We start from the raw sequence: 12,546 nt of genomic DNA, 5'->3' as shown, positions 1-12,546 counted from the left end.
AATGCTAGGGGACCTCAGAGGCACTCCAGAAAGATTCAGGCAGGAGAAAGGGGAGGAATGACTCTCGTCGTCACTTGTCCTCTCATAGGTGTCAGAACAACTTGGGGTCGGCACTGTGGCGTAGCAGGCTAAGCCTCTGCCTGCGGGGCCAGCATCCCATAGGGGTACCAGTTCGTGTCCTGGCTGCTCCACTTTCCATCCAGCTCTCTGCTTATGGCCTGGGAAAGCAGTGGAAAATGGCCCAAGTGCTTGGGCCCCTGCACCTGCGTGGGAGATCTGGAAGAAGCTCCCAGCTCCTGGCTTTGGATCATCTCAGCTCTGGCCATTGTGGCCATTTGAGGAGTGAACCAGCAGATGGACGACCTCTCGCTCTGTTTCTCTCTCTGTGTGTGTGTAACTCTGCCTTTCAAATAAACAAACAAATCTTTAAAAAAAAAAAAAAAACTTGATCCTTCATTGCTTAATCAGTCATGGCAGTCCTTGAAAAAGCCAGGACACAGCCATTCTCCCATTTGGAATATGAATTCATGGTAGAAATAGACAAGCTTCAGACCTCCACAACCAAAATTCTAGCCACTGTCTTTGCTTAGCACAAGAGAGAAACTAAACAGCAACAAAGAATATTGGGTAAAGAATCCACATGGTGAGATGGGGGGAGACAGGGGAGGAGGAGTCATGAGAAAAGCATGTGCTTTGTGAAAAACCCGTAAGTCGGTAATATTTGAAAAGCAATGTAGTACTGTAACTACAGTTACTTGGCTGGCTGAAGGTTAAGTTTCCTTGTAGAGGCCTTTAAATAAAGGATCTGCTGTAATAATTAAACAATAATTTTTAGGGGGCTGGTGCTGTGACGTAGCAGGTAAAGCCACTGCCTGCAGTGCTGGCATCCCATATGGGCACTGGTTCGAGTCCCTGCTGCTCCAATCCAGCTCCCTGCTATGGCCTAGGAAAGCAGAAGATGACCCAAGTCCTTGGGCCCCTGCACCCGCGTGGGAGACCTGGAAGAAGCTCCTGGCTCCTGGCTTCGGATCAGTGTAGCTCCGGCCGTTGGGGCCATTTGGGGAGTGAACCAGCGGATGGAAGACCTCTCTCTCTCTCTTTCTCTCTCTCTGCCTCTGCCTCTCTGTAACTCTGACTTTCAAATAAATAAATAAATCTTGGGAAAAAAGCACCCAATAATTTATAAAAAGCAGAATCACTAAATGAAAGCTAAGTGACACTCTGGTGTTTAAAAATGGTTTACTCTTTCAAGCAGTGGGAAAATCCTCTCCATGATCCAGTTCACGTGACAAATGTACTGAGATAAACACGGAGGGATAAACTTGCGGCCACATCTCTGCACTGTCATTAAGCGTGCCCTGCTATGGTGTGACTTAGAGGAGCTTTCTCCAAGGTGCATAATTCACCCGTTACTGCGTGTCTCAAACTGATCTAGCTTTAGGTGTTAAGGGCTAAAAAAAAAAATTAGTAACGGTTTTCTGTGAAATTAAGAACATGCATTTTGTCCTTGTAATGATACTATCACTAGTAATAATTAGAATCTAAGTATCTTCGAAAATGCTGAGGTAAGAATGCCAATCCTGTTGTACAAATGTACACAGAGGGGCCAGTGCTGTGGCTCAGCAGGTTAATGCCCTGGCCTGAAGCGCCGACATCCCATCAGGGCACCAGTTCAAGACCCAGCTGCTCCACTTTCAATCCAGCTCCCTGCTGTGGCCTGGGAAAGCAGTAGAAGATGGCCCAAGTCCTTGGGCCCCTGCATCAGCGTAGGAGACCCAGAAGAAGCTCCTGGCTCCTGGCTTTGGATTGACGCAGCTCCAGCCATTGCAGCCGATTGGGAAGTGAACCATTGAATGGAAGACCTTTCTCTCTCTTTCTGCCCCTTCTCTCTCTGTGTAACTCTGACCTTCAAATAAATTAATAAGTCTTTTAAACAATGTACACAGAAACGTTCCCGTTTAGTTGGCAACTGCAGCTATTGCTTCAAAACTCGCTGCTTTTGGCATCTTCCCTCCCACACCTTAGGAGATCTCCCAATTCCCTTGTACACACAGAGTGAGGAACCACAGATTTGGGATTAGCCACAAGGTTCAAAATTCATTTCTGTATTTTTTGCTTAGCGAAACATCTATGCAGGCTTCTAGGGGCCTGCTCTCCGGTTTCTACCCTCCAGGACAGGGGGTAAAAAGTCCCTGCTGTGGAAGACACCCAGTCTGGCTACTGCAGTTCTAGCAAATACACCAGCTCCATTCAACAGTGCATCGGGAGTCTTCGCCACACAACAAAAAGTGTTTCAATCTTGTATGGAAATCAAAAGACCTAGAACAGTCAAGCCAGTCTTTAAAATGAGGGCTGAAATTAAAGGACCTACACTAACTGTTTTCAGAAATTACACAGCTACAGTAATAAAGACCCAGGGACAGACAAACAAGCCAGACTGTAATACTTCTATATATCTAGCAAACAAGGCAGATCCAGAATACATGAACACTCCTACAAACCAATAATTTTTTTAAAAATACACTTATTTTTCAAACACGTAGACAGGTTCTTAAGGAAAATATAGGAATGGCCAATAAGAACATGAGAAGATGCTCACCACCATCAGCCACCAGAGACACTTGTCCTTGGCAACAATGAGTTCATTGTCACTACGTAACTGATAACCGGTAACACCAAATGTTAATGAGGCACTAGAACAATCCGTATCTTACACTTTGTTGGAGAAAGTATAAAATGGCATCAATTTGGAGATGCCTTTGGCAGGTTTAAAAAAAAAAAAGTTCAGCCGGCGCCGCGGCTCAGTAGGCTAATCCTCTGCCTTGCGGCACTGGCACACTGGGTTCTAGTCCCGGTCGGGGCACCAGATTCTGTCCCGGTTGCCCCTCTTCCAGGCCAGTTCTCTGCTGTGGCCAGGGAGTGCAGTGGAGGATGGCCCAAGTGCTTGGGCCCTGCACCCCATGGGAGACCAGGAGAAGCACCTGGCTCCTGCCATCGGATCGGCGCGCTGCGCTGGCTGCAGTGCGCCGGCCGCGGCGGCCATTGGAGGGTGAACCAACGGCAAAGGAAGACTTTTCTCTCTGTCTCTCTCTCTCACTGTCCACTCTGCCTGTCAAAAAAAAAAAAAAAAAAAAAAAAAAAAAAAAAAAAAAGTTCAACATGTATTTTTTGGGTTATCCTACTTTTTTTTATTATTTTTATTTGACAGAGCTAGACACTGAGAGAGAGAGACAGAGAGAAAGGTCTTCCTTCCATTGGTTCACCCCCCAAATGGCCACCATGGTCGGCAGGCTGCGCCAACCCGAAGCCAGGAGCCAGGTCCCTCCTCCTGGTCTCCCATGCGGGTACAGGGGCCCAAGAACTTGGGCCATCTTCCACTGCCTTCCTGGGCCACAGCAGAGAGTTGGACTGGAAGAGGAGCAACCGGGACTAGTACCCAGCACCCATGTGGGATGCCGGCGCCGCAGGCAAAGGATTAACCTAGTGAGCCACAGCGCCGGCCCCGGGTTATCCATGTCTGTTGGAAATGGAGCTATATCTATAAAAGGGTTTGTACAAGACCCACAGAGCGGGAGTATTCAGAATAGCCCCAAATGGGGACAGCTCACTTTTACCCATTTATGCTCATTTAAGCATTGCATATTCAAATAATGGAATACTACTGAGAAGTAGAAAGGTATAACCTGTTTATAAAAGCCACCAATGCACACATTTCAGTAACACTGAGTGAAAGAAACCACGCCCATCCTGTAGATTGCCCTTTATACGGTGTTTTAAAGGGGGTGGCGGAAGAAATCAGAAAGGATCGTGTTTATTTCAGAAGGAATGGTGTGCGTGATGACAAGGGCCACGAGCGTGACTGGAGGCGCTGGTGCCGCAGGTATCAAATCTCTCAAGTCGCTGGCCTGTGCCACTTGTAGTCTGTGTCTTCCCACGTTCACAGATGATGTCTTACAATTCTGTAACTGACTCAGAGGGAAAAAAGTGCCATTATATTGCAAATTCTAACCTGGTGCAGGAGTGCAGGTGTGCGTGTGTGTGTGTGTGTGTGTGTAGAACTCAACAAGCAGTTTCCAAAATTTATAGGCTAGAGAAAGGCAAAAAATAAAAATAAAAAATAAATAAATAAATAAATAAAAAAGCAAAACACTTTTGAAAAAGCTAAGGTCAGGGGAAGTGACTACACAAATAGATAGCGCTATGGTGAGCAGGATAATGTGGGGCTGGTACAGAGCTAGCCCGAGAGGACCTTATCTGCATGCCCAGATATGGGAACTTGAACTACAGCAAGGGTGGAGGTGCTGTACACCATGGGGCGCACACCCCACATTCACCCATACAAACAGTGCCAGGACTGCTGCGGATCCCGGCAAAGGAGACAAGACAAATTTATCCATGGTAAATTGTAGAACTTCTGTTTTTCAGGCCGGCGCCGCGGCTCACTAGGCTAATCCTCCGCCTAGCGGCGCCGGCACACCGGGTTCTAGTCCCGGTCGGGGCGCCGGATTCTGTCCCGGTTGCCCCTCTTCCAGGCCAGCTCTCTGCTATGGCCAGGGAGTGCAGTGGAGGATGGCCCAAGTGCTTGGGCCCTGCACCCCATGGGAGACCAGGAAAAGCACCTGGCTCCTGGCTCCTGCCATCGGATCAGCGCGGTGCGCCGGCCGCAGCGCGCCGGCTGTGGCGGCCATTGGAGGGTGAACCAACGGCAAAAGGAAGACCTTTCTCTCTGTCTCTCTCTCTCACTGTCCACTCTGCCTGTCAAAAAATTAAAAAAAAAAAAAAAAAAAAAAAAAACTTCTGTTTTTCAGAAGGCACTATGAAGTGGAAAGTCAATATGGGGAAAACGAAGGGGACTGGGGGAGCAGACATCACCCAGCTGACCAGAGACATCTGATGACGCAGAGTAGGCAAAGAAACCATATAACAGAAGAGTGGGCAAAATTGATGAGCAAGCTATTCAATGCAAAGGAAACATGAATGCCCCATAAACGGGAAACATTATCCAAGCTGATGAACCACCTGGAATTGCACACTGCAAGTGCAGGTGCCAGCACCGTGCACAGCAGGTTGAGCCACCACTTGCTACGCAGGCATCTCACTTCATAGTGCAGTTTCGAGTCCCCAGCTGCTCTGCCTCAGATCCAGCTCCCTGCTAATGCGCCTGGGAAGGCAGCAGATGATGATCCAAGTACTTGGTCCCTAGCAGCCATGTGGAAGACCAGGATGGAGTTCCTGGCTGCTGGCTTTTAGCCTGGCCCAGCCCCTGCCGTTGTGGCCATTTGGGGAGTGAACCAGTGGATAGAAGATCTCTTTCTTTCTCTCTCTCTCTTTCTCTCTCTACCTTCCAACTAAGTAAATAAACTCCTCTACAAAACATTATAAGGAAGCTTCATCTCACACCCATTAAATTGACAAAATATCTGGTCTGATAACATCAGGTGTTTGCCAGAACTTGAACGACTAAAAGCTCTCCACATTTGCTAGCAGGAGCTTCCGAGCCAGTAAAACGATTCCTAGGACGTGATGGAGGAAGCCCAGTGGACTCCTTCTAGGTGTGTGCCGGGTGGAGTTCATTGTATGTTAAGCGAGGACGGTGATTCACAGCATGCGTGTCTGACGCGGGGGGAGGCAGGGAAACGTGCCCTGTTTTGTCCATAGGACAGATAGGCATCCAGCAACAAGAGATCGGACAACTGCCTAGGAGGATGAGTGGGAAGGGACTCCTAAGGACACAGACACTAATGCAGGGAGGATACAGGAATGAGCATTAGTCATTGCTTTAAGCTGAGTGCTGATTTACTACTCTCTGTATCTTACACAGGTTATAAATATTTTATGTGTATTAAATATTAATTATAAAAATACATATTACATCAACATACATCTCATTGTCTCAAAGCAGCTTTCCTTGGAAGTGGAGAAAGAATCTCAGTTTAATGAACTCGGTGGAATTCACAGACTACATGTTCCATGTTTAGAATCTCGTTTTGGGGCCAGCACTGTGGTGCAGTGAACAAGAGCCAGGCCGAACGTGAACTTGATGTGAGAAAGCAGAAACCTCACAGTTCCAGCGCAAGTCAGCACTTGTGGACAGACCCTTCAGAAGGCACGCCGCTGCCTGTGGCCCCAGCCTAACACCTGGAGCCCTCATAAAACTAAACTAAAGAGAGAGAGAGAAAGAGAGAGAGAGAGAAACAACCTAGCCTCAGCCAACCTCTCCTCCCTTATTTAGAGAAGGTCCAGCTATTAACCTATTCTCGTTACCTCCTAATATCAGTCATGTCTCACAAGCTCCAACAGTCTGAACCGTCGAATTAGCAAAAGCGTGCAAGCACCCAAGCTACTCTGCAAACAAGCCAGCTGTTCAAAGGGAGTCTGGGCAACAGCTACCCTCTGGATCTCTCCTGAAAGTGGTAAAACCAACAAGTCATGGGGCCGGCGCTGTGGTGTAGTGGGGAAAGACGGCACCTGCAGTGCCAGCAGCCCATAGGGACACAGGTTCTCGTCCTGGCTGCTCCACTTAGCAGAAGAAGCACAAGTGCTTGGGTCCCTACACCCAATTGGGAGACCTGAAAGAAGCTCCTGGCTCCTGGCTTCATCTGGCCCAGTCCTGGCCACTGTGGCCATCTGTGGAGTGAACCAGCAGAGGGAAGATCTCTCTCTCTCTCTATCTCTCTCTGGAAGATCTCTCTCTCTATCTCTCTCTCTATCTCTGCCTCTGCCTCTCTGTAACTTCTCCTTCCAAATAAACACATAAATCTTTTTTAAAAAAAAGTTTCTATTTGGCTGTTTTTATAAAGAGTTTTCCTTTTACAGAAAGAAGTGTGCCTTGAAGAAGCAGCCTCCCAATTAACCTGGGTAAACATATTTACTACGGATGACCACGAGGCTACGGACACTTATCTGTAACGATGAGAAATCTCAGAGCAAACTGAACACATCATCTATTAGCTCTACAATCCAACCCCGTGAGGGAGCCAACAAGAGGCCAGCCATCCTAAGAGTCCTGCAAAGGGCTGGGGGTGGGAGGGAGGGGTGGGAAAAGGGGCAGTGTGCGCCACAGCTCTGGCCTTGCCCCCGGCGTGGCTGCAGGCTGGTCCTAAAGACTCGGAAGCACGCACGGGACCAATTCTCTCGTGGTTGCCTCTGCCATGATACCCGGGAAGGGACGGACTGAGAGTCGGTGCCGCGGCACTGGCCTGGGCCCGGTCAGCTTGCTGAGGTAGAAGCAGCGTGGGCAGTTATGACGGGGTCCTGAGGCGATGTATGTGTGAGCCCGGGTGAGTGAACCCCAAACTCTCTCCCTCTGATTCTCATCCTTCCCCTCCAGGCACAGCACCACGGGGATGGAGCAGCCCAGACTGGCAGGAGGGAGGGCCTGGAAATCTCTATTTCCTGTGCTACTGTTGAGGCTCAGAAAATAACTACAAAATAAATAAACGACTCCAAATCATGATGCTTTGAGATACTGACTGGGAATGGCAGAGGCAAGCAGAGGGCCTAAATTCCGAGTCTATCACAAGGGATAGACACTAAACTGAAGGGGGATCTTACCTGCATAATGACGACACCCCTACCTCACCCAGGATCTCCTCCCTTATCCTGCCCTGGCTCCGCACTCCCCTGGCCCAAGCCCCTGCTCCTTTCCGTAGCTCAGGGTTTTCTATGGGCGTTCACCATCTGGTCCTCTCCGCGCCTCCTATTTCGTACGGCTCCCAGGCTTATGCTTGTAGTACACTGGTACGCCTCTTCTGTTACTCGGTCTGCTGTCAGTTTATCCCAGAGACTGCGATTATCCAACCGTCAGAGCGCAGGGAAAGCTCCGACCTCCCGACAGCAGGCTCTGGAGTGAATGAAAGGCTGAGGCGCACGCTCAACACGCTGTCTTGAGTGAGAAGAGGGAAACTTTTAGAAAAAGTTCTCCCATCGCTAGCTACCCCAGAGGCATTCTTCATGCTAAATTAGTGAATAAGATGGTAACAGTGGGCCAGTACTGTGGCACAGTAGGTTAAGCCTCTGCCTGTGGCACTGGCATTCCATATGGATGTGCGTTCGAGCCCTGGATGCTCCACTTCTAATCCAGCTCCCTGCTAATGCGCCCGGGAAAGCAGTGAAAGATGACTCAAGTGCGTGGGCCCCTGCACCCACTTGGGAGACCCGGAAGAAGCTCCTGGCTCCTGGCTTTGGATGGGTCCAGCTCCAACCATTGTGGCCATTTGGAGAGTGAACCAGTGGATGGAAAATCTTTCTCTGTGTCTCTCCCTCTGTCTGTAACTCTATCTTTCAAATAAACAAATAAAAAGTCTTTAAGAAAAAAAAAAAAAAACAATCCTCTACTAATAAAAACAGACCCCTGGGGCCAGCGCGGTGGCACAGGTAAGGCGCCGGCTGCAACGCCAGCGCCCCCTACTGGAGTGGAGCACTGGTTCAGTCCACGTTGTTCCTCAGGAGCTCCGTGCTACTGTGTCCAAGGAAAGCAGAGGAAGGTCGTCCAAGTGCTTGGGCCCCCGCCATCCGTGTGACAGACCCAGACGCAGTTCTCGGCTCCAGGTCATTGTGGCCGTCTGGGGAGTGAACCAGCGAATGGAAGATCTCTGTCTCTCCCTCTCTCTTTCTGCCTTGGGGCGGGGGAAGGGAGTGGAGGGAGGAGTCCACAGGCTGTCTGACAAGTGCTTTTGCAATCTGCAGAAGTAACACAGTTAAAACAACTCAATCAGTGTCTCAATCCCCTTACGTTGTACTTAAAAAAACACATAGCTTTATGGACTGACTCCCTCTCTCCCTAGGATATAAATCAGTTAATCACAACTACAATGTGTGTTATCTCGAGATCAAGAACAGTGAGTATCTCAGGGATCCCCAAAACTCTCAGGGATCAAAACTCTCAGGGATCGTCGCAAAGTCAAGTGAGGTCTCCTATCATGCAGGGACGCAGGCTCATGGCCACGCATATCACGTTTGTTAACCCTCAGTCAAATCTCTCTCTCCTAAGCCCTAAGGCAGTAAGACAGGGTAACTAGGGGACTGCAGAGTGAGGGAACAAGAGAGAAACGTGACTGGGAACAGGGGACACTCATGCTCTGCCACTAACAGGGGTCAGGGCCAGTGGAGCCACCAGGACCCCAGAGGAGCTGCACTGGAGCTGCTGGGTGGGGGGAGGGGAGGACACGCGGCCACTCCAGCCTTAAATCCAGAGGGAACGGCCGGCCGCCTGTCGCCTGTGCCGCAGTAGTGTCAGGAATACAGCCCCTCGCCCTAATCGTGGGAAGACACCAGATGGAGGGACAAGATTCCACAAGGTCCTTGACACCCTTCCAGGGTGTTAAGGTCATAAAAGAAAGGAAAGACTGGGGCTCTACTGTGAGATTGTAGAGAGTAAGCACATGTCAAAATGCAAGGTGGGGAACCCGCAATCAGAAAAAGTTGCAGGGGCTGGCGTGGTGGCATAGCAGGTAAAGCCACCGCCTGCAGTGCCAGCAATCCCATATGAGCACTGGATTGAGGCCCGGCTGCTCCACTTCCGATCCAGTTCTCTGTGGTAGCCTGGGAAAGCAGTAGAAGATGGCCCAAGTGCTTGGGCCCCTGCACCCATGTGGGAGACCTGGAAGAAGCTCCTGGCTCCTGGCTTCAGATTGGCACAGCTCCAGCTGCTGTGGCCATTTGGGGAGTGAGCCAGAGGATGGAAGATCTCTCTCCCTTTCTCTCTGCCTATCTCTGTAACTTTACCCCTCAAATAAATAAATACATCTTAACAACAAAAAAAGTCGCAAGCAGCAGGCAGTTTGCTTAATGGCATTGTTCTAATGGGAGCAGTCTTCCAAAAGCTCATTAAAATGTACACCATGAAAAAAACTATGCCGAGGCTTCAAAACCATATTGCATCAAAATAAGTTTACCTATTAATTCCTTTTTTTCCACGAACTTTTTGAAGTCCTCACCTATAGAAGACTTCAACAGAAAGGGAAGCTGGGTGGAGGGTGTTTGCGAACTTGCCATTATTTTTCAACTCTAGTAAGCCCCCAACCACTTCAGGCGCAGGCACTGCGGTGCAGCAGGTAAAACCACCACTTGGGACTCCCGCGCCCCTTATCAGAGTGCTGGTTTGAGTCCTGGATCCTTCACTTCTGATCCTGCCTCCCGTTAACACATCCTGGGAAGACAGCGGATGATGGCTCAAGTACTTTTAGGCCCCTGCCACCCATGTCAGGTACCTGGAGAGAAATCCGGGCTCCTGGCTTCAGCCTGGCCTAGCCTTGGCTGTTACAGCCATCTGGAGGCAAAAACCAGCAGACAGATGATCTCTCTTGCTCTTTCTCTGTTGCACTGTCTTCAAAAAAATAACAACTTATTTATTTATTTTAAAGATAAGAGTTTGGGGGTTTTGTTCACTTGAAATATTTCCCATAGAGGGGCATGGATTGGGATCTACGTGAGTTGACTCCAGTTGGGTCCAGAGATGGACAGACCATGCGTGCTGGGGGCAACAGGCAGGCATCGGACTCTGGGGCTGGGAAAGAGCGGAGCCCCTCTCAGAGGTTCAAGACCCCAGGGCTAACCTGGAGCGCCCTGCAGTGAGTCATGGGAAAATGGTGGGCACAGCAGGTGACCCCAGGATTGATCTAGAAATCCAGAGTCCGTGTGCATTAGTCAGCTTTTTGTTACTTTAACTAAGACACCTGAGAGGAGCTTCCTGGGAAGGAAAAGATTATTTGACTTACAGTTGTGGCCCCACTAGTCTGGCGTGGGGTGGAGACTGGCGATGGTGGATGTGTGTTTGGAAGAATGATCACAGGTGCATCAGGAAGCAGAGAGATACCAGGCCAAAGTTGGCTCAAGTAACCAACCCTGGGGCCAGCGTTGTGTACAGCGGGTAGGCCGCTGCTTGCGTTGCTGGCACCCCATAGGGGAGCACTAGTTCAAACTCCGGCTGCTCTGCTTCCAATCCCGCTCTCTGCTGATGTGCCTGGGAAGGCAGCAGAAGATGATCCAAGTGCCTGGGCCTCCGGTCTCCACGTGGGAGACCTGCATGGAGTTCCTGGCTCTTGGTCTGCCCAGCCCTAGCTGTTGCAGACATTAAGGGAATGAACTAGCAGGTGGAAGACTTCTCTCCCTTTCTCTCCCTGTCACTCTGCCTTTCAAATACAAAATAAATCTTTAAAATAAATAACTAACCACTTCAGTAATACACCTTCTGGGGGTACTCCACTAATGACCTAAACACCTCCCACTTGGCCCACCTCCTAGAGGCCAGAATTAGATCAAGTGTCCATGCCAACCCATCAGCCATTAGCATTAATCCATTAACTGTTAGCATAAGATTCTGGGGTTCAAATGTCTGTGTGTGTTTGGGGAGACAAGGCCTGTTCAGTCCATAATATCTGGACCAGACTCTATGCTTCCCCTATAATTCTTGAGGATGACCCTGTGAGTAGCACTGAACCCCATATATACTATGGTTTTTCCTGTACAATGCAAATCTATGATGAAGTTTAACTTATAAATTAGGCAAAGATTAAAAATAATAACTAAGCATCAGATAGAACAACTATAACAATATACTATAATTAAAGTTATGTGAACATGATAGTTCTCTGTGTATCTCAAAATATTCTACTGTTCCATAGATCTTAATAACCTTGGCATATAATCATTTTTCCTTTCCTTCAGTCAAAAACTCACCTTTCCACTTAAAGAGAACACTTTGCGGCTTCTCTCTGAATTGCAGCACCTCTTCACTTGGGCATTGGGGCCATTATGAAGTAAAATAAGGGTTACCTGAACATGAGCACTGCAATCCCTCAACAATCTAACTGAGGTGGCTACTTAGCGAGTAGTGGGTGGGCAGCACATACAGCGTCTGCACACTGGACAAAGGGGTGATTCATGTCTGGAGCGGGGAAGGGGAGAAGGGTAGGGGACGATGCAAGATTTCATCACGCCACCTCAAAGCAGTGTGCAATTTAAAGCTTATGAATCATCCCTGGAATTTTCCAGTTAATATTTTCAGACCACGGTTGACTGAGAGCGTGGAGAGTGAAAGCACAGATAAGGTGGGGGACTACTGTATGAATTCTCCAGCTACTTCTGGGTCAAGAGAGAGGACACCGGGCTCCAGACAGGTGGACTTAACGCTGGCTGATGAAGTGGGGAGCTGGCATTCCAACCCAGGTAGCTCGGCTCCGAAATACAACCCTTAACCGGGGCCACTACTGTGCCCCCACCCCTGCTCCATAGGGCAAAGGCTGCTCCAAGCCTGGGCAAAGGATGGTCATGGGCCCAGCTAAGCCCCTGCCAATACCTCCACTGTCTCCTGTGAGAGCCTGAGCACAGGGTCTGGTCAGATCCCACCCCTCGCTATGGTGACTGCCTCCCATTCTCACAACGGCTCTGAGAGGAGGATATAATGACAGACAGGCAGGGATTACTCAGAAGTAACCTAGTCACAAGGTAGTGGCACGGGCACTTGACCCCAGTTTCCATTTCTGACTCCAGGCTGTGTTCTCTCCACTCTGCTTAAGGCAGGCCATGATCTCAGACCCTCTCCTA

General features: G+C 49.3%; 1 protein-coding gene across 3 annotated transcripts in view; it reads right to left on the bottom strand.

The window, feature by feature from the left end:
• TGFBRAP1 (transforming growth factor beta receptor associated protein 1) overlaps window positions 1-12,546 on the bottom strand; it is a 65,216-nt gene that overhangs the window by 47,580 nt on the left and 5,090 nt on the right. Inside the window, exon 1 of one of the 3 annotated variants that reach the window (XM_070068701.1) lies at window positions 8,352-8,466. The exons of 1 other annotated variant lie outside the window; for it this stretch is intronic. The gene's annotated coding sequence lies outside the window, so the exon portion shown is untranslated. Of the gene's footprint in view, window positions 1-7,554; window positions 8,327-8,351; window positions 8,467-12,546 lie in introns of those variants that run through there. One more of the 3 variants, XM_051834933.2, reaches the window with a different exon arrangement.

This window comes from Oryctolagus cuniculus, chromosome 2 (assembly GCF_964237555.1).
Source record: "Oryctolagus cuniculus chromosome 2, mOryCun1.1, whole genome shotgun sequence".
In the NCBI taxonomy this organism is placed as follows: Eukaryota; Metazoa; Chordata; class Mammalia; order Lagomorpha; family Leporidae; genus Oryctolagus; species Oryctolagus cuniculus.
Note: the sequence above shows the minus strand (reverse complement) of the source record. Positions and strands in the feature narration are given on the sequence as shown.